A 21,749-nucleotide genomic window follows, 5' to 3' on the forward strand; every position below is an offset into this window, starting at 1 on the left:
AAGTTGCATGTGCAAATTTGAGGTGTGATTTTTCCGATTTGCATTTTATTCTTCGGCTCCTCGTGGTCGTTACAGTATGGTGCTTCGAAGCAGGGAGGTAACTCGCTGTAGAAAGCTCAATCAATTTAGAAATGAATTTGTCCTGCATTTGTACTCGAAGACTTGGTTTGGAGCGACGTTTATCTAGCCACGAACGCTAAAAACAAGGTAAGAGTTCTTAAGCCATCATTGTGTTCAACATTGTGAGTCCGAGTGAAGAAAGTGAAAGCTCTCCGACAGAAACGAATCAATTCTATCAGTTAAGCATTGTGAACATTTAGTTCAACGTGGACTTGATTAGAGATTTCGCTAGGAAAAACTTGTGCACTTATAAGTTGGTTGTCAGTTTTAACGATGTTTTGTCCGTCATTTAAACCATTCACAGTTCTTACGATCGAATACTGGAATTAGGGAAGAATTTCGAATTTTCAAAAATAATGCCCACACAAAATTTGAATGGATCAAAAGATTAAGTTTACTTTTCTGGTATTAGTTGGATGAAAATCAACGAAAAGTCTCCTCTGAGTCTGCAAGCGTATCAGTGCAATGACTGCGCATCAGTCATAAGTTATATTGCTACTTTGCATCGATGATGAGAAACTTCATAATTTCTTTCACTATCATACATGTGCAAATCTACTGCCGTTGTAAACAAATTCTTGTTTTCATATACCGATTTGAAGTAAACGGCAACGTTGAATTTTCGAAGTTTCAATTTAGACTGGCGTGTGCTAGCTGCTTATGCATTGCACAGGAAAACCTTTTCTTAGTCCAACAAATAAATGAGGGTTCTTCTCTTGGCTGTCTGGTTTTTCCACCCTCCACAAAAAAAAAAACACTCCCATATTCTAATCCGACCTCGATACTCGAACTTTAACGGATGTTCAGAGTTTTTCCGTGTCATTGTAAGAGGATAAATAATAATACATTTGATACTTTATATTGCTAATCCCAATATTGCATTTTCCTGTTTTACATAAAGTGCCATCAAAGAAACGTCTCAGTTGTCAAGGCAAGAAAACCAAGTACTCGTAAAGAATGGCGCCAAGGTAAGCCACAGGACGCTTACTCGTTAAACCGCACAGGCCGATTTTCATGTGATCGCTGGTAATCCCTACCCTAGCCTATTGAATTGAAAAGTTATGCAAGCGAGTGAGAAAAACTGAGAATAATTTGGCATACTGTCATACAACGATCATATGCAAACCAAGATTTACTCTCAGTTTTTTTTGTCTTATAAGGCGGGGGTTAACATGAAGGCCATATTTTTGCTGGGTATTAGTGAAAAATCTCTCTGCTCATTTCACATAGCTACGTTTTGGGCTGTTTTGTAAATTTTTTGGTGATTTTTGGGTATATTTGGGGATAAAAAGTTTTTCTCAAAGGATTAGTAAAATTTATGGAAATAGGAAATTTTGAAGATTTGATGTTGTTTTAAAATTAGAATTTGAAGTTAGAAATTGGTAGACGTACACCAAACAGTTGCCCACCAACCCGGGGTGCCCTTTTGGGGGCAATCAACTGTCTGGTGGTGTTCCAAACCCCTTTTTATCCTTTTAATCCCTCTTTAAATTTCCTAAAATTTCACTTAAATTCATGTGTACCCCGGCCTTAATAAAATGCCATTGTATTCATACCTGAAAACGAAATCAATTCAATTTTTGCGATCATGGATCAGCTAAAACTCGAAACGTCAGCCCTGCTATAAATACCAATTGGTGATCAGCTAAGTGCAAAATAGTCAAGTGAACCTGAAAATTCTTCAATTTTAATTATTTTCTAAAATCACTGCACAACAAAGCTGCTTCATAAATAAAAGTGAAGAGTTACTACAAATTAATTCTTCAAAAATGCTTGTCACTGAATGGTCAGTGACAAGCTCGCTCGCGCTCCGATACTCGTTCGTTTCGGCACGCGCGCACGCGCTCACGCTTTGCTTGCTTTGATCTAAAAAAAATAGGCAGCTGTGGGCAGAGTAGCAAATTATTTCAACATATTCAAAGGCATTCATTCGGTTCAAATACACCCAATGTTGTTGGTAAATTTTTACAAAATTTTGGAATTGCCTGCACAAATGAAACATGATTACTATTGAGAGTTCAAAACTATCCCAGTCCAAGGGTCAATTTATCGTCAACTACGCTGTTTATCATGATTATTACCAGTCGCAGTTGGTTTTGCTGTTTCTTACTCCAAAAAATTAATTCCCAAAGGAATAGGGAAGACCTTTGTTTACCATTTGGTACATTAATAAGAATAGGTGACGTCATCGTTGTTTACAACACCCACCTTAACGTTTTTCACTCATTTCTGATTCAAATGACTTAACGCACGATTTTTGAGGTGCGGCAAACAATCTCAAACCTCTAGATCTCATTTCAATCTGCTTCTTTTTGTGCTGAAGAATGGCGCAAAATTCGACAAAACAAACAAATTATTATTTTGAACAAAAAATCAAAAGAATAAAACAAAATAAACTAATCAAAAGGATTGTGTTATCTGGAGTCAGAATAAATTGAAAAGCAAATTTTCCAAACGAATAATAATTTTGATAGAAGGGGGCTATTATTTGACAAATAAAATAGTTTTTGGCGAGTAACTAACAATAAATATATAAAGACAGGTCAATTTAAAAGTTTCCGGAAATTTTTTTCTTTTTCGCGCTACCATACCCATCTAGCAGATCACTCTAATGATAAAACCACAATGATCGCTCTCCTTGGAAACATATGTTGGAAACGTTGTATTGTTGAAGAGAACTTTATTTTAGAATTGGAGAGATTTTCAAGTAACCGAGTTCCAAGAATGCACCTCGCCTAACCATTAAACAATTGAAAAAATGAAAGTAATTTTATTGATGTGACAGTCAGTGCTTTGAAAAAATTTCGACGATTTTAAAATATTCATCAAACACTCAAAACGCATGAAATATAGCCCCACAAACGCACGAGATCAAGGAAAACAAAGCTGTTACAAAATGAATTAAATATTCTTTTCCATGAGGGATTCGTGCATGTAGTAACGCGGCAAAGAGACATTGCTGAGGAAGAAATTAAAATGTAGGATTTTCAATCACTTGTAAAGCTGACCATTCAGTTTTAACTCGTTTGTTTTGTTAATTTCCCAATAGACGAGACAAAATCAGGTTGCCTTTACGAAATAGTATTCATTATTCTGCACTTACAAAATCGAAAACATTCAGCTACGCTTGTTGCAATTCCAAGCCAGTTTTCAAGGATAAAATCAACTCTCAACTTCATGGAATAGTTATAATGCGAGTGAATTATACTGAAAAAGAAAACTAAGGTAAACAATGTTATTCAAAAACATAAAATGTCTCACCAATCAACAAAAACTTGCAGTCCAGCCTCTCACATAAGAATGTTCCCACGGATATCTCCGATTGAAACCGTATTTTTGTAATTATTCCAACTTGGCAGTTATGACGAAGATCGGCCGATTTCCGATAATTTTCCGACGGGAACAGAAGGTCTTCCGAGACATTTTTGCGATCAATTTCCGATGATCGACGAATATTTTTATAACGCTCCTGGTAAAATTCCGAAAGCCACCGAGAATTATTGAAGATCTGAAGATTTCTCGACTAAGTTTTAGTAAACCGTTAGTAAAGTTTTAGTAAACTGTTAGTAAGATACGCGATCGCGAGCTACACAAAGTTTTGAACATTGTCAACATCTGTTCTATGAAACACTTGTTTATCAATTTGAAATTTATTTATTTATTAACCACCGTATTGAGTTAATGCAGCTGACGCTTCGAGCATGAGCCCTTTGACAGTGATTTGATAATTTGTTTTTTAGGTCCATTAAGTTTGTTTAATTATACGATTTATATAGCTGTAAATGCTTTGCTGTCCATTGTTTGCGTCTTCTAACACGTACGCTTGTATTTTCTTCCAGTGTCATAACACTGCTCGCTGAATGATGGGACCACTATTCAGGACACGGCAGACAAGATCTCTTGAAGAACTAAGGCGTACTTTATATTAAGAGGTTAATTCTAGAGGTAATTAAATACAGTTTTGCCGCCCGTCACAGGTTTTTTTTTTAATAAATCCAGCTTCGCTATTCTTCGACAACTTTTATTCAATTGTCTAGAAACTTGAAAAATGGTCAACGTTTTGGTACGCAAATAGTAGCAGATTGTTTAATGACTGTCTTACGTTTGGATTTTAATTTACCGCTAGCAATCGCTAGTAAATTCACACGCAGATTGAACATATGATTAATTGTTTTCAAAACAATAACGAAGGTCTCTGGTGAGACTTGGTACGCTCGCGGGAAATTAAATCAAACTACAGCAACAAAAGCATGAAACCTGCTTTAAGTCAACCGTACTTTTTCAAGGACTGTCGAATGAAATTTTCAATTTTAGCGTGTTTAGCGTAACATTTTCCGCGTTCATCGCCGATTAGATGTTTTCATTGCAGTAGTCTAGGCGCACTTTTCCGCAATTTTGCTCGGTCTAAACTTGGTGTGAAATACAATGTTTGTGTGGACTCTGACGTCGAGTAATTGCCTTAAAATTTTATATCTGGCATACTCAGTCTCCACAGACGCGAATATTGCAGACACCGAATTTTACAAAAAGTGTTTGTCAACCGATTCTCGTTCAAACGTTGTATTTCGCTCCATGTTTTACATTCGTTCAAAATAGCAGAATGTTCGCGAAGTTTGTTGATATTACATCGGTTAACTAGTTGATCCTTGACAATATCCTACGCTGATTTATGAAAACTTGATTTCAAATTTCCTTATCAGTTGACCACAGCTTTTGGTTTAATATTCAGCTTTTCAGTCTAACAATTTAGTTGCAAAAAAATTAGCACCAAATTCGTCCCGAATTTCATAGTGAAATGTAAAATTTTTGGATGCTTGTTGTTGCAATATTCAGACTTGGAAAATTTAAATAGTCTTCCTAGCTGAGTGTTGTAAATAAGTTTACTGTTAACTTTAATTAGTTGTAAAAAGTAAATGAAACAAAGCAGTCAATAAAGTATTCACAACTTTAATTGTCTCTTGTCTCTATTGTCTGTTTGACTTTATTGAATAAGCAAATAAATAAATAAAAAATTCGCGCTTTTAAAAGGGGCCTGGAAACTAGTCGGAATGTAGGCTATCTCTTTTACTATTTTTTGACTATGTAGGGTTGCCAAAAAGAAAAAAAATTCTGCACTTTTGAACAGAGTCTAGCCAGAAAACAAACATATACTTTGACTTTTGATGGGACAAATCCGCTGCACAAGGCAAGATTTTTCCCGCCAAAAGACTTACTATATTTTTGACTCAAAACCAGACACCATTCAAAAGCAGACTTTTTTCCCTAAGGACAATTTTCCCGCCAAAAAACGGGTTTTTCTTCGACTTTTTTCTTAGTACCTTTTAAAACAGTAAACAATTTCCAGCCAAAAGACTTAGTTTTTCTTTCCAGAATTTGTTCTCGGCCCCTTTCAAAAGCGCGAAAATTTTCCCGCCAAAAGACTTTTTCTTCAGCTCTTTTTCTCTAGGTCAGTATAACACCGCAAATAAGTTACTGCCAAAAGACTTCAGTTAGCTTCTTCCTGGACTTATTTTCCTGGGTTCCTTTATATACACTGTGCATTGTATTTTCAATACAGCTGACTAGTTCAAAAGTAACTTGGAAATTACATTTCACTGGAAATTTACCTTGACCAAAAGCACAACTCGAGGCTACTACCACTAGCGGCAAATGCACTCTGTAATACTGTTAAGTGTTTTTTCAAAGATTTTAACGATTTTAAACACTGTTACCACAGAGTTCACTTTTCAAAATTCCCTGACTGGATAATTACAAAATGTCAGATACAGTAGCGGCCTCTAGCCTCCCCCAAACAGCCACCTTTCTCCCTCCAGACTAATATAATTTCAACAAATTCACCTACATCAATTAAGATAAAACATCGTTCAGATCACAGTGACCTGAAAAGTCCTTTCCAGGCTTTAATAGCATTAAATCAGCAGTGTTATGATTTCAAATTTCACTGACTTTTCTTCAAATGCCAATTTTCCCCGACTGAAAAAAAAATTCTGTGACCTTCTCTGAACTTGGAAGATTTTTTTCTTCACTCACTATGAGTGAAAAACACTGTGGCAACACTGATTAATTTAGAGATTTCTTAGAGCATTAACTGAAACTTCCAAACTGAAATGCAATTTTTTGTCACTAAAACTAGTAGCCTCGAGTTACGTCTGGACTATTCTTCGTTCCTGAAAGCTATCACTGGGCTAAGTTACTTCAAAACATTTTATTACATTCTTCTTTCCTTCACTTGCTGATGACTCCACAAAATCTCTGTCATGTTATCTTGAACCTGAAAGAAACACCAAATCATATTACATATAGTTAAAAGGTACATAGTTAATATGCACACCTAAAGGCTAGAGACACTATTACTATACTGCATAAACATCTTATACTTTTTTTATTCACCAGTTATGAGATTATACTTCAGGTAAATCTTGCATTGTGGATGTACCAATTTTAAAATAATTTTCAAGCTCCAAAGCTTGAGTAGGGAAAATGATTTACTAGTGACTGAAACTTTAATTTAGGATGGCCAACACATATTTTCTGGAACAGTCATTTTGAATGATTTCTCCTTTCTCTCTAGGTACATGTGCTTGTTTTACCTCTGAGATTAAAGATGTTCTGATAAGGTAAGAAGTCAGATGCTGACCACCATACATGTAAGGCTTATCAAAAGTTACAAAAAAGAAACTATTGCAATGATGAAAGCATCATTCATGTTAAACAGGACTAATAGAGACGAAAATTGTGCAAAAAGCTAATTTCTATCTGTACAGCCGAAAATCAGTATAAAATCTTCCATGGAAACACGACAACTTGTTAAGTCGAAAAATCGTTAGAAATCAAACTTGTTTTACTATGAAAAGAGTTCACAAATGCTGGAGTATTATGTAAAACATTCAGTACCAAATCTGTCAATTCTATGTATCATTAGTAGAATTCTACTAGTATACAACCGGTAATGCAAATGCTGTAATCTGATTGGCTGAGCCATTGTACACTATCAGCCATTAGCGTGCCGTGGCTTTGTGTGGTCGACAAAATGGCAATGTTTCCTCGTTTTTCAGAAGTTTTGAAAGAAATTTTAGAAACATATGAATAAACAAAATCCCTGAGAAGACTAAAAGAAGGGCATTTACGGTTTCTTGAATTAAAAAAGCTCAAAATTTTTTAAAGAAACTGATAAGCCTGCGTACACAACTACAAATGTCAAATTGACAATTAATTCAATCCACACAAATTCTCTAAAGTGTGAAGTTTATTACAAAGACCAGGAATAATTGGAGTCTTCATTTGAAAGAAAATTTCAGTATGTTAGCATTCTACTAAAACAATCACATTATTCACTCTCAATTACTATGAAACGATAGTTGATTCGGCCTTCAGCCTCATTATTACAGTTTGTACTCCAGGCCTTTTCCACACTCGCATTAGCAAGTAGGTAACACTACTTTAAATACAGTAGGGTTTATGCCTGCAATGCAAACAGAGAGCATGCTGCAGGCCTACATCGCTTTGCAGACCTACAGTGTAAAAGCAATAGAATGAGATTGCAGTGTCATGCACACAGCACTATTACCTCTTATAGTTCACCACTAAATTTTCTCCGATTCTTATTGGTTTAAATTGATCACATGACACGATAGTGCTCATCTGTGGAGAGACACTATCAACCCATAGTGCCCGTCCGAGGAAAATACCCGGATGGATAGTACTTGTCCACAAAAATATTTCTGTAAACAAGTGGGCTTATAGAAAATAAACAACTGAATTTGTATTAAGAGGGTTTCTGTTTGTTTTCTTTTTCAAATTTTACATTTGGCTTTCACAGCTTTCACCTAAAAAAGTTGAAAACAATTCAACATGATTTTTGAACTGGTGCACGGAAGAAAGTTTAGTGGTGAACAATAAAGACAGTACATGTATGTCTTGGAACTATTGGTCTGATAGTTGCCCCTTGGAAATTTGATGTTCTTAAAACTAGCATATTTGTTTTCATCATCAGTTGTCATCGTGCCATCGGACACATAAGGCCTTCACAGTCTCTCTCCAGCATGAACGATCTTGTGCTGCCTTCCAGATTTCACCCCAGGTCAAGTGTATGGTCTCCAGTTCTTTTTCCGTTGACCTCCTCCAAGTTGTTCTAAGCCTTCCACCTTGTCTTTTAGGACCCATAAAAGAGGGGGGTGTTGGCTCACAGAACGTCATACTACCATCCGAGGAGTGGTCCTCTTTTTTCTGGCGACCAGTCGTCTATCTCTGTAAATTTCCTGTGTTGGTTTCTGTACATGTAGTTGCTCATTAGTCTGAGGGGGTGACTAGCCCTCTGCAGACTTGCCAGAGCCCTTATTAGCCAGTTTGTTCAGGGTTCCTGCCAGGCCTTCACAGTTACCGTAGTGGCCCCGCTACCTAAGTCCCACTGTACTTCACCCTGACAGGCAGTCCCCTACTCCGCTGTTGCCTACCTCCCCACGAGCGAGGATATTAGGGGTTGGTATTTGGGAGGTAAATATTTGTCTCGAGAACATCAAATTTCTGCGGCGCAACTATCAGCCAATAGTTCCTCGAGAGAAACACTCTATTGTTTAAATAGAAATCTCGAGCTCATAAACTAATTGTTAAATAGAAGTTATAAATTATGCACTCAACATCCCGAGGAAGTATCAGTCTAAGCCAAACAATGAACATGTATCAGTAACACAACAGCTGAGAGTAAAAATGAAGATTGAGCCACAGAACTAGTGGAAATCACCATCAGATTACATGTTGGCACATGTAAGGGTTTTTGACTCTGAATAACAATAACTAAAGTATTCAGTATGCTGTGTGTATGACACTGCAATCTCATTCCATTGCATTTACACTGTAGGTGTGCAGCATGTTCTCTGCTTGCATTGCAGGCATAAATGCTACTGTATTTAAAGCAGTATTGCCTGCTCGGTAATGCAAGTGTGGAAAATGTTTGGCAAGTACAAATCATTGATCACTCAGCCGTTTGGCATGTATGATTTTCATTGTTGAGAAATTACACCAGCTTAAACATTAATGACACTCCTTTTAATTTCCCACTTTGGCAAGAGAGTCACTTAATGAAAACTTACCACTACTTTTTTTTACCTTTTCTTATCTTTCGAGATGCCCGACTAATTTGCCAATGCAACAAAACGTAGCGTTTCAGAATTAGACAAAATGGAATAAGGCTTCCTCACAATGACAATTTACATTAACACTTACACATGTATGAAGTGACACTGCTGGTCTCTCGTTGAACTGACCCTGATTGATGCATAATTGAGAGAAACAGGAGAGGAACAAGGATTTTTGCTTGCTAAGAAATGAATCTCATGAAGATTCATCAATAAAAGCTGTTTTGAAAATCAAAGAAAGTGCCTCCATTGTTGTTATCCATGTTAAAGGTCTTAAAATTTGGCAAAATTGTATTTTGTGGTGCCAACATACTTGATTATAAGATGCATCCCAAGTATGAAGCAGATTTCAAGTGAACAAGTAAATTTTCTTTGAAAAAAGCTGTGCCTTATAACCAGGAAAATACAGTAATTTGTTTTTTTATTGAAGGGGAAAAACATCAGTCTTCCACGTCCCAGCAAGTTGTTTACTCCTACAGTATGTCTCGATTCTAGTGATGCGAATTTGGTTGTGCTACACGTAGCTGTTCGTTCAGCCGTTTTTCTGGTACAACTACAGAAATGTGGAAATATTTCTAAGGAGTGTCAAAAGTTAACAAGAAACAGGAGGACAAAATGACAAAACAAATACTCAAATTCTACATCAGGAAAAAAACAGTTGCAGAAATTAGGAGATAGGGGGAAGATATCTTTCTGGGTGAGTGAAAATTACAACAGGCCAGTACATTTTGAGAGTCACTCACCCATATGGCGAGTACTGTCAAAATTCAGTTTGCAACACTGGTGAAGTCTGTTTTTTAGGTTGGGTCTAATAATCAAGTTCAGTAGGAACAAAAATACAGTGGTCTCTGTAAGTACCGGCAACTGGCCAATTGAAAATTGCTGTCTACTAGTCTCTACGTGTCAGGCACTCTTAAAATATATAAGATTTATTAATAAAAATTTATTTAAAAAATGTAAATTTGGAAAAATGTCAAAGTTTTATAAGTTTTTTATACCTTTTCATTACCACTGCAGGCTGACAATCATGTGAAATTCAACTGAAGCCTTAATTAGAAACAAAGCCAACATCATGTACGAGCAAAAGGTCAACTGCCTTCTCTTGAAGTGCTTATTTATAATGTGTCTCTGTACTGTCTTGGGCAGCTCTTACAGTATTTAAAGCTGGAGAAAGAATAAAGCATTGTATTTTGCTTACAAAATAAAATCTAAAAAATACTCATAACTAATCTAGCATAGGTCCTGAGGGAACATCCCAAAGGAGTCGCTATTGTCATTGCAAGGTGAACAAATCACTCATTCATGAATGACATAATGATTTTGCAAGTCTAGTCTAGATGAGTTTCTGTTTTTGCAAACTGAAAGGTGAAGAATATCAAGTACTACGTTAAAGCCAAGCTCTTGAATAACACCAAAGGAAATGCATGTTACGTGAAAATATAATAGCACGAAATTGGTAAAATTTGCAATAGGTCAAGGATTTGATAGCTCTTAGTGAGTGAACATCAAAAGTAAATTCCGTGAATCAAAGTCTGGCCAAAGAGCTAGCTGCATGGAAGCACGAGTCTACCCACTGACAAAATATAAAACATAAATAAACAAACCACATGTAAAACATGTGCCACATAATTTCAACCCCAGGCCATGCAATTAATAAAAAAGCTACTGACTGCTTAGTTGATTAATACCTAGTGTGTTCTGAAGCAATGCTGATCTTTATTTAAGAAACAGAAAACATGTACCATGTTTCTATCACGCTTTAGTATAAATCTACTAGCATTCTATCACGAGTGTCATTCTCTGATTGGCTAAACTGCTCACTTTCTGTTCTTGATAGATAGTATAAAGTAGCGTTGCAGTGTGCGGTTTTTACCGAAACAACAGCGCCGCTTCTTTGCATTTTCCAAGTGTCTATGAAAAGGATTTGGATAAAGTTTTGAATGACTGGTATATTTATACTAAAACAATTAGATTATTCATTCTTGATTTCTATGTGTGATAGTTGACTTGGGCTATGCCCTCGTCAACTACATGTAGGACATTTCACCGACCGGTGCGATGCAATGTTACACAATAGTTCGCTAACGTCTTGGCGTTCGTTTCTTCATACATGTAACTTTTCTCCATAATTCCAGTCCATGAAAGTTCTTCGTTTGTAATGACTGTGTTGAATCTAGCGAAGCAAGTTTCAATCCAAGACCTCTTCACGCTGTATTAGCAGGAACTTCACGAAGCATACATTGCAACAAACGCATCGCGAGAAATTAACGTTTCCTCGCAAGCTAATTGCTTGTAATTTATTCCAAAATATACGCTTCATTGGTTCTCGCGAGATGAGAGACGAGGGGTGGTAACTTACTTTTGAGCGGTACTGTATCATGTGATAGAAATCTTGAGCTCATAATCTAATTGTTTAATACAAAAATAAGTGGAAGTTTGGGAGAACAAGAAATGCTGTGGGAACACAAGCTGTAGGCGAGTGTTTCTACAGCTTTTTCGAGTTCTCCCAAACTTTCATGAGTGTTTCTATAACTCAATAGAAACACAGATAACATGTTTTCTATTTCTTTTAGAAAACACCGCAATGAAAAAAAGGGAAACAACTTGTTTACTCTGATCATCAAAATGTAAATTTTCTTTGTTTGTGCCATCACTAGGTCAACAGCTCGTGCTAGTTTTGTCTTTCTATCGAGTTTTAGTATACATAAATCTACTAGCGTTCTATCACAAATGCCGTTCTCTGATTGGCTACACTACTCACGATCTATTCTGTGATAGATAGTGAGTAGCATAGCAGTGCGCCCTTGTTAACAAAATGATGGCCGCTTCTTGGCATTTTTGAAGTGTCTGTGAAGAGGATTCCAATTTGAATGACTACTAGATTTATACTAAACCAATTAGATTATTTGCTCTCAATTTCTATCGTGCGACAGAAATCTCGAGCTCATAATCTAATCGTTTAATAGAAACACAATTTTTAACCAATCAGCACGCATATTTTCTTAGGGCGAATAAAACATGTAACTGGCAAATTGGTTAGAATGTATGATCCAGCTGCAATTCATGTCAAATGGATACTTCACTTGCTCTTTTTTTTCAGAACCTGCATTTTACTAGCCTTAACCAAACAGTTCAAACTTGCATGTTACCTGAACAGATTATTACATTGTGAGAGCAATATCACCAATCCTATCACTTTGTTATCTACATGTTGTAACTTTTGCATGTTGCATAACTCTGTTAGTGTCAAAAGTCAGCTAACCTACGAAGATCTACAGTACAGTAGGTGTAAACAGAAGTATTTTTCCAAGATCTCGTAACTGAACCAAGAATTTACGGCAACCAAACAACCTGGCTTAACACCACAAAAAGCCACAAATTAAATACATTTACAGTTAAATTTACAGGGTAAAATATTTTAGCTTTCAAGATTTTTGTCAATAATTTATTAAGTCAGATGTGCTCCAATTGATTCACTTCCACAAGCTGTATTTCAGTGATATTGGAATGGAAGTTAGGATGGTAACCCGTGACATGGGCAATCAATAATGAAAGTTGGTTGTGGTTCAGTAATAATGGTGTAATGATTCACATACCTTAATATTTAATATTTAATTACAATTCTGATTATACTCCCTTTCAAACATGAATCTTTCAATTTCTGTTATGAAAATACTATCATGCATTTCTTACTTCATGCTATTGTACATGCAAAAGAGAGAAAGCGCTTGGTAGAATTCAACAAAAATATTTTAAACAAGGTTCACAAAATTGTTACAACACCTAACTTGAGAAAATACAGTTCTCACATGAAAAAAATTCAAGTGTTTTCACTTAACAACTCTAATTAACCATTCAATGGCTGTTTTTTCCTTCGCACTTTGTACAAGTCATGTAGTTTAATTGCCAAGTTACGAATAGGTGTGTTTATACTCAACACACTTGAAAACTTTATGCAAAAGCACACAAAACAAATGGAAATAAATGGCTTCGGTTACACCTCACAGTGAGACACGCCAGTGAAGAAACAAATCAAACAAATGGATAACCAAAATTGAGACATTTTTCTTACACTGTAGAAAGCAACTATTTACAGCATATGAGGCCAATAATTCATATATGTTATTTGCTGGCTGGGAGTCCGTATGGTGAAAATCTGTGACTGAGGTCTTGAAAATGCTGCCCGAGGCCGCAGGCCAAGGGCAGCATTTTCAAGCCCCAGGTCACAGTTTTTCACCATACAGACTGACCGTAAACCGGCAAATAACATGTTTATTTTGTTTTCCTGCAGTAAACCAGTTTTACAGGTTACAAATGGGTTTGTTTACGCAACTCTTGTCATTGAATTGGCTTGCGCGCCGTCTACTAACGATTTGAAAAAGATCTTGGCAACGAGCGAGTAACTCAGATAGTGGACAAAGAAAGATGTATTAAAAAACAGATTTTTTAAAACTACTTTGTGTTAGTTGCATTCATTTCACCAGTTAAGTTCTTCAAAGTTGTTTTTGCGGTGTGAAATTTCGTGTGAAGTTTGAAGTTTTACTACAAAAACAATTTCTGTCAGTCGCTGCTTTTAAAATCACTTTGTCACTTTTCTACCGTAAATTGAATAGCAGAAAGCGAGGAAATTCGTTAAGTGTATTCCACAAAAATTCTTCTAAATACAGCAACGATCAGAGAGGTAGACTCGACTGAAATTGACTCAAATTTTATGGTGAGAGAAACACAGGATTACACGCCATTACAGTGCCAAGGTACAAACAATTATAGAGTAAACTCTCACAACTTCAAAACACTCAATTAAATTTACTTACAGTGACTTTCCTTGCCATTTTAAAGTGAACACAGATAAACTTGTGTCGACTAATCGTCAACGGATGTGTAAAAAAGGCAAAAGATTGACGATTACTGCTAACTTTTAGGGGTGAAATTTAGGCAGCAGGGAAAAAAATCCGGCCCGTGGGCCATATCGTAAAAAGCTGGACCGGTCACATGCATATGATTAGCCAATCAAATTCAAGGATTTAGGATTCCGGCCTGCCTAGAAATATTATAAAATATAATATTTTATCATTTTCTTTAGTTAATAGTTTTGCCTGAATTCAACTTGAACTTGGTGAAATATAGCAAGTGATTCACAACAGAATACCCTCCAGAGCCACTGCGGGTGTTGGGTCTTCTTGAAAGCAGACTGAACAGTTATGCTGAGCACAACTGTGGTTTGCCTAACGTAATTATCTTTGGGGGGGTGGGGGGGGGGGGTAGAATTCAAAGGTAGCTTTTTGCCACAGGCATGACATCACCAAAATGACTTACTACTGTAACTTTCAAGAACAATTCTACTTGTCTATCAAATACACTTATTAAGGTAACTCAATTTAAGGAGATTCAATTGAATTGTATTGCACATAATTTCTACTGTCATTAGCACTCATGTATGCAAACGTTTGAACCTACAGAATGGGCGATTTCCCTCCTGCTGAGCTTGACAGGGAAGGAATGGAAGTGATGAGAGGAAGTTCAAGGTTTCATAATGTGACATAATACATCTCAATCTTCTCTAAGATGTTCAAAAGTAGAGTTGTTACTTGAAAAAAACAATTTAGGCTGAGCCCTGGCAAATCCCCTATCTACATATAGGAATGATTGCTACAATATGATGGCTTTTTATTTTGGGAATTCCAAAGGCATAGAATTTTAGTAATGTTGGTAGCAAATATTCCAATTCATCAGAACCAGTGAGTGTAGCTGAACTAATTCAGCTGCTATGCCTAAGTAGGTTGCTATGCCTATGAAGGTCTCACTTCTTTTTTTGATCAGTTTTAAGCATTTCTCCAGAAAAAGAATACTAGATATTTCCAGTTCCAGACATCATTAATATAATCCTAATTCTGCATGTAGGATTCTTATTAAATGTCATCCATCAGCTAAAAACTGGCTACTTTGATTTCTGAGCTGCACACTTTTCATGAAATCAAACGTACTAGTATGTAATTCGCATTTTTTAACAAGGCAGTAGCAGAACAAGAAAAGCTGATATTGTCAAATTGGATACATGTGATACGTACAGGTTTCCAAAAAATCTTCCAAAGAAATAAACTACAGCTGTATGTCTTGATTGTTTCAACAAGCTGCATTGGAAATATTGTTACAGCTGCATGCACTATACACTCAAATACTTTATTTCTAACATTGAAAATCATGACTACATTACTTGCAAAAAATTTTCAGACATTATTTTTGTTCAAGAAGTTCAATTTTCTGACACCTTTTATCTCATTTCGGACAAATAAATTGGAGACAAAAAGTTCAGACACTTCTGCTGAAACATAGTTAAAGTAAATTTATGCATACAAAACACTTGTTTTACTGCAGCCTCGAGGTTTTACAGATACACAAACAAGAAAATAGTACAAATTCTATCAAGCCATTACATGCACATGAAGAAGCTAGTCATAAAAGGGGATAAGTGACGATTTTGGTTGCTTTTCTTTTTTCTTGCTCCAAATTAGCTGAAGTTTTGCATGTGGTCTTCAATGTAATAGAAAAACGTGTTCCTGTATTTTTGCCGCTGGTTTTTGCTTCGCTTTATAAAGACGCCGCTAGGAAAACCGAGTGGTTTTTTGCATACGCAATATCCTGAAAACGAAGCAAGGTTTAGCGCAAAAACTACGGGACATTGCTAAACATACCTAAACAAAACTCTATGCGAAATTTGGAGCGTTTTCGACAAAGTTCACTTTTGATTAAAATACCTAACGCCCTTTTCCCGCCGAGGCTGCAAATAAACGAAGCCGGGCCTTTGTTATGATAAACAGAGCCGATCCTTTGTTATAATAACCAAGCCAAGCCTTTGTTATAAGTCGAAGTCTCGCCTCGGTTTATCATAACAAAGGATCGGCCCGCCGCGACCGCAGGGACTTTGATCTCACTTAGAAAGCAGCAAAATGTCAATTTCACGCAACGTATAAGCTCAAAAATGTTGATTTTAGGTCAAAAAAGGTTTAAATGTTGATTTCACGTTAACGCGTGACGGCAAGGAGGTTGATTTCTCTTAGAAACCAGCAAAATGTCAATTCCACGCAACGTACAAGCTCAAAAATGTTGATTTCAGGTCAAAAAAGGTTTCAATGTTGATTTCACGTTAACGCGTGACGGCAAGGATGTTGGTTTCACTTAGAAACCAGCAAAATGTCAATTTTACGCAGCGCATAAGCTCAATGATGTTGATTTCAGGTCTAAATAGGTTAAAATGTTGATTTCACGTTAACGCGTGACGGCAAGGATGTTGGTTTCACTTAGAGACCAGCAAAATGTCAATTTCACGCAGCGCATAAGCTCAATGATGTTGATTTCAGGTCTAAATAGGTTAAAATGTTGATTTCGCGTTAACGCGTGACGGCAAGGATGTTGGTTTCACTTAGAAAACAGCAAAATGGTAGGGGCCCATGATGGGCTCCTGAAAATGGTAATTTCACGCAACGTATAAGCTCAAAAATGCTGATTTCAGGTCAAAAAAAGGTGTAAATAAAAATAAAATGAAACAAATAAACATTTCAATAAACACTTTTTCAAATACGGCAACGTCTTCAATGGCTAAAAAATCACGAGATAAAACATAGTTTTCGACAAACGCGATGGTAGCTTTATGTCACGCACCGCCATAACTTCCAAGTTCAAAATGCGCTGGTACCTCTTATGCCTGATGAGGACAACAACTTTGGCGGCTGTTTAGTTTTGGATTTAAGAATTTGATGACTCCACGTGAAAACGCTCTATAAATAGGGCTGACAGATTAACAGATTAACCCTTCTGCGCAACGTACGGGTCTCCATACATCTGCATGTCCCCTGATCCCAGAAGCTCAAAACACTACAAATCATGCCGATTTGAAATAAAATCAACGCAAACTGGATCACAGATCTGTTACAATCGATCGCCACTTGCTGGCCATTATTATGTTTAAATCTAGTTACCAGTTCGAGAAACGTCCGCAGAACGTAATCGCAATGCATGCCGGGAAGGGTCTTTACACCTCGTGCGCGGGAAGACATGGCGGTCGATACAAGACAAATTTTATAAGTCTAAAACCAGTTCTCGCTTTCCAAACTTTGACGCTAGCAACGCTTGGCAAATGGGCCACAACTCACCAGAGGGTATTTTTCTTGGGCAAGAACTGCCCTTGGACTTTGCTACCTGGCTCGATCTGACTTCGAACGCCGATAACACGATTACGGTATATCAGCTGCCTTCAAAGTTTCAGAACACATTTTGATTCTTTAAAACATGCTGATGACTTACGGGTTTATCGAGGCTTTATGATGCCTCTCAACCACCAGGTAGGCACACAAGGTACTTTAAAACAATGCTTAAGATATTAGTTGACAGAGCTCTAATACGGCACATCTCTTTTTTGTTTGATGGCATTTCGTTTGACGCTCGATCGATTCACGTGTTGTGTTCACGTCACAATAACCGGTGTAAACAATCCGTTCCCAGATTTCCGCTCTATATGCTGTGGGATTTGGTTTTGACTTCATACACTATAAACAGTCTGCCTGTTTGCTGTTCAACAAATAAACTCCTAAAGACATGGCTAGGAAAAGCCAAGTTTTTTGCCTACGTTTTAACTCGAAAACAAAGCAAAAACCAGCGACAAAAATACAGAACCACATTTTTCTATTACATTGAAGACCACATGCAAAACTTCAGCTAATTTGGAGCAAGAAAAAAGAAAAGCAACCAAAATCGTCACTTATCCCCTTTTATGACTAGCTTCTTCAGTGCTCCCTCATCATAGGCCTGCAATGCGTGCAGAGAGCTAGATTATAATGCTCTCTGCACGCATTGCAGGCCTATGATGAGGGAGCACTGAAGAAGCTAGTCATAAAAGGGGATAAGTGACGATTTTGGTTGCTTTTCTTTTTTCTTGCTCCAAATTAGCTGAAGTTTTGCATGTGGTCTTCAATGTAATAGAAAAACGTGTTCCTGTATTTTTGCCGCTGGTTTTTGCTTCGCTTTATAAAGACGCCGCTAGGAAAACCGAGTGGTTTTTTGCATACGCAATATCCTGAAAACGAAGCAAGGTTTAGCGCAAAAACTACGGGACATTGCTAAACATACCTAAACAAAACTCTATGCGAAATTTGGAGCGTTTTCGACAAAGTTCACTTTTGATTAAAATACCTAACGCCCTTTTCCCGCCGAGGCTGCAAATAAACGAAGCCGGGCCTTTGTTATGATAAACAGAGCCGATCCTTTGTTATAATAACCAAGCCAAGCCTTTGTTATAAGTCAAAGTCTCGCCTCGGTTTATCATAACAAAGGATCGGCCCGCCGCGACCGCAGGGACTTTGATCTCACTTAGAAAGCAGCAAAATGTCAATTTCACGCAACGTATAAGCTCAAAAATGTTGATTTTAGGTCAAAAAAGGTTTAAATGTTGATTTCACGTTAACGCGTGACGGCAAGGAGGTTGATTTCTCTTAGAAACCAGCAAAATGTCAATTCCACGCAACGTACAAGCTCAAAAATGTTGATTTCAGGTCAAAAAAGGTTTCAATGTTGATTTCACGTTAACGCGTGACGGCAAGGATGTTGGTTTCACTTAGAAACCAGCAAAATGTCAATTTTACGCAGCGCATAAGCTCAATGATGTTGATTTCAGGTCTAAATAGGTTAAAATGTTGATTTCACGTTAACGCGTGACGGCAAGGATGTTGGTTTCACTTAGAGACCAGCAAAATGTCAATTTCACGCAGCGCATAAGCTCAATGATGTTGATTTCAGGTCTAAATAGGTTAAAATGTTGATTTCGCGTTAACGCGTGACGGCAAGGATGTTGGTTTCACTTAGAAAACAGCAAAATGGTAGGGGCCCATGATGGGCTCCTGAAAATGGTAATTTCACGCAACGTATAAGCTCAAAAATGCTGATTTCAGGTCAAAAAAAGGTGTAAATAAAAATAAAATGAAACAAATAAACATTTCAATAAACACTTTTTCAAATACGGCAACGTCTTCAATGGCTAAAAAATCACGAGATAAAACATAGTTTTCGACAAACGCGATGGTAGCTTTATGTCACGCACCGCCATAACTTCCAAGTTCAAAATGCGCTGGTACCTCTTATGCCTGATGAGGACAACAACTTTGGCGGCTGTTTAGTTTTGGATTTAAGAATTTGATGACTCCACGTGAAAACGCTCTATAAATAGGGCTGACAGATTAACAGATTAACCCTTCTGCGCAACGTACGGGTCTCCATACATCTGCATGTCCCCTGATCCCAGAAGCTCAAAACACTACAAATCATGCCGATTTGAAATAAAATCAACGCAAACTGGATCACAGATCTGTTACAATCGATCGCCACTTGCTGGCCATTATTATGTTTAAATCTAGTTACCAGTTCGAGAAACGTCCGCAGAACGTAATCGCAATGCATGCCGGGAAGGGTCTTTACACCTCGTGCGCGGGAAGACATGGCGGTCGATACAAGACAAATTTTATAAGTCTAAAACCAGTTCTCGCTTTCCAAACTTTGACGCTAGCAACGCTTGGCAAATGGGCCACAACTCACCAGAGGGTATTTTTCTTGGGCAAGAACTGCTCTTGGACTTTGCTACCTGGCTCGATCTGACTTCGAACGCCGATAACACGATTACGGTATATCAGCTGCCTTCGAAGTTTCAGAACACATTTTGATTCTTTAAAACGTGCTGATGACTTACGGGTTTATCGAGGCTTTATGATGCCTCTCAACCACCAGGTAGGCACACAAGGTACTTTAAAACAATGCTTAAGATATTAGTTGACAGAGCTCTAATACGGCACATCTCTTTTTTGTTTGATGGCATTTCGTTTGACGCTCGATCGATTCACGTGTTGTGTTCACGTCACAATAACCGGTGTAAACAATCCGTTCCCAGATTTCCGCTCTATATGCTGTGGGATTTGGTTTTGACTTCATACACTATAAACAGTCTGCCTGTTTGCTGTTCAACAAATAAACTCCTAAAGACATGGCTAGGAAAAGCCAAGTTTTTTGCCTACGTTTTAACTCGAAAACAAAGCAAAAACCAGCGACAAAAATACAGAACCACATTTTTCTATTACATTGAAGACCACATGCAAAACTTCAGCTAATTTGGAGCAAGAAAAAAGAAAAGCAACCAAAATCGTCACTTATCCCCTTTTATGACTAGCTTCTTCACATATCTCAAGCAATGTCTCACCTAGTTGGAATTTGCTCCTAAAGGAAACTAAGAGCTTTGGAGCTACTTAAGTTAAACCATTGATACCTGGAGCTTTTGGGCAAAACAACACATTTTTTGGACATTTTCAGCCTGGATATGAGCCAAATTAGCCCCAATGTACTCAAACAGGGATTTGAAACATGACAGCATGCCTTTCTTTCCACTAGGATCACGTTTTATGACATTTTTGCTTAGGCATGTGCAGAAATCAAAATTTCACGGGTGACCTGTAGATATCTTTAGGCTTTTCAATTTTAATTATTTTTGCCTTAGTTTCCTTTTTATCCTTTTCTTATCTTTTTGTTGCAGTGGTTGACCTTCTACTGGGCTTGCCTCCAATTCAAGAATTCCCGAGAAAACATCATCAATACAGGTAATTCTTGCCACAGAGTTTTCTACTCAAATTTCTGAGCATTTATGCGCAGATTTCAGGCTCAATTGACCTAATCACTCTGATCTCGGTATCATTGGAAAGATCTTCTCCTCCTGCAGACCTTGAGTAGAAGTGATGCCTAATTTGGTCAAAGGTGATGATATCAGATGTGGAACAAAGCCCAACACTTGTCATTGCTGGTTACGGCCAGCACAGGCATCAATGGGTTAAAAGTTCTACACTACTATGTGGTAAATATTTTGGACCGTTATACATTCGTATTTCCAGACACTTTTTTGGACTGAATTATTGTGGACATTTCTGCTGAAATAATGGCCATCCATCAAAATAAATATAGTTGGACCCTGCTAATTCAAACTAGGTTATTTCAAACTGAAACCTATTTCCCTTGACCTTAATTGTCCTAAGCTTGTTTTTTCAGTTATTCACTATCGGCTATTTCGAAACTTGTTATTTCAAACCCCCTACTATTTTGAACTAAGTTTTCTTCCCTTGACCTAAATTAACCCCGTATATTTCGAACTCCATTGTTCAAGTTGAAAGAGAACATCAGACCATGTCAAGACCTGTCAAAATATCCCTGGGGAACTTAAAATTTATATGTGTGTAAGTGTTCTCTTCCTACCCTTGGTTAATTTATTTGTTTGACTAATAAAAGTGCACTATATCATCTATCTGAAGCATGACAGTTAACCTCAGCCCAAGTTGCTCAAAGAAATAAATGGAGTAGTACGTAGTACATAGTGCAATTGTTAATGTTAAATAAATCTCAGTGAAGATAAGTTTAATATTTTCAAATAAAGGCTGAATTTAAAGCATACATTGTAACACCTTCCTCCTTGTA

General features: G+C 37.2%; 1 protein-coding gene and 1 long non-coding RNA gene across 7 annotated transcripts in view; one reads left to right on the plus strand and one right to left on the minus strand.

Annotated features, from left to right (window-relative positions):
* On the plus strand, window positions 1-5,071 carry LOC145478165 (uncharacterized). The gene is made up of 3 exons (XR_014048198.1): window positions 1-207; window positions 1,022-1,088; window positions 3,960-5,071. It is a non-coding gene; the product is annotated as an uncharacterized LOC145478165 (long non-coding RNA).
* LOC145478164 (uncharacterized) overlaps window positions 4,938-21,749 on the minus strand; it is a 27,626-nt gene continuing 10,814 nt past the window's right edge. For all 6 annotated transcript variants that reach the window (XR_014048197.1, XM_081456094.1, XM_081456093.1 and 3 more), the window contains one exon: window positions 4,938-6,391. The gene's annotated coding sequence lies outside the window, so the exon portion shown is untranslated. The remainder of the gene's footprint in view (window positions 6,392-21,749) is intronic.

Source organism: Orbicella franksi, chromosome 2 (genome assembly GCF_964199315.1).
Source record: "Orbicella franksi chromosome 2, jaOrbFran1.1, whole genome shotgun sequence".
NCBI lineage: Eukaryota > Metazoa > Cnidaria > Anthozoa > Scleractinia > Merulinidae > Orbicella > Orbicella franksi.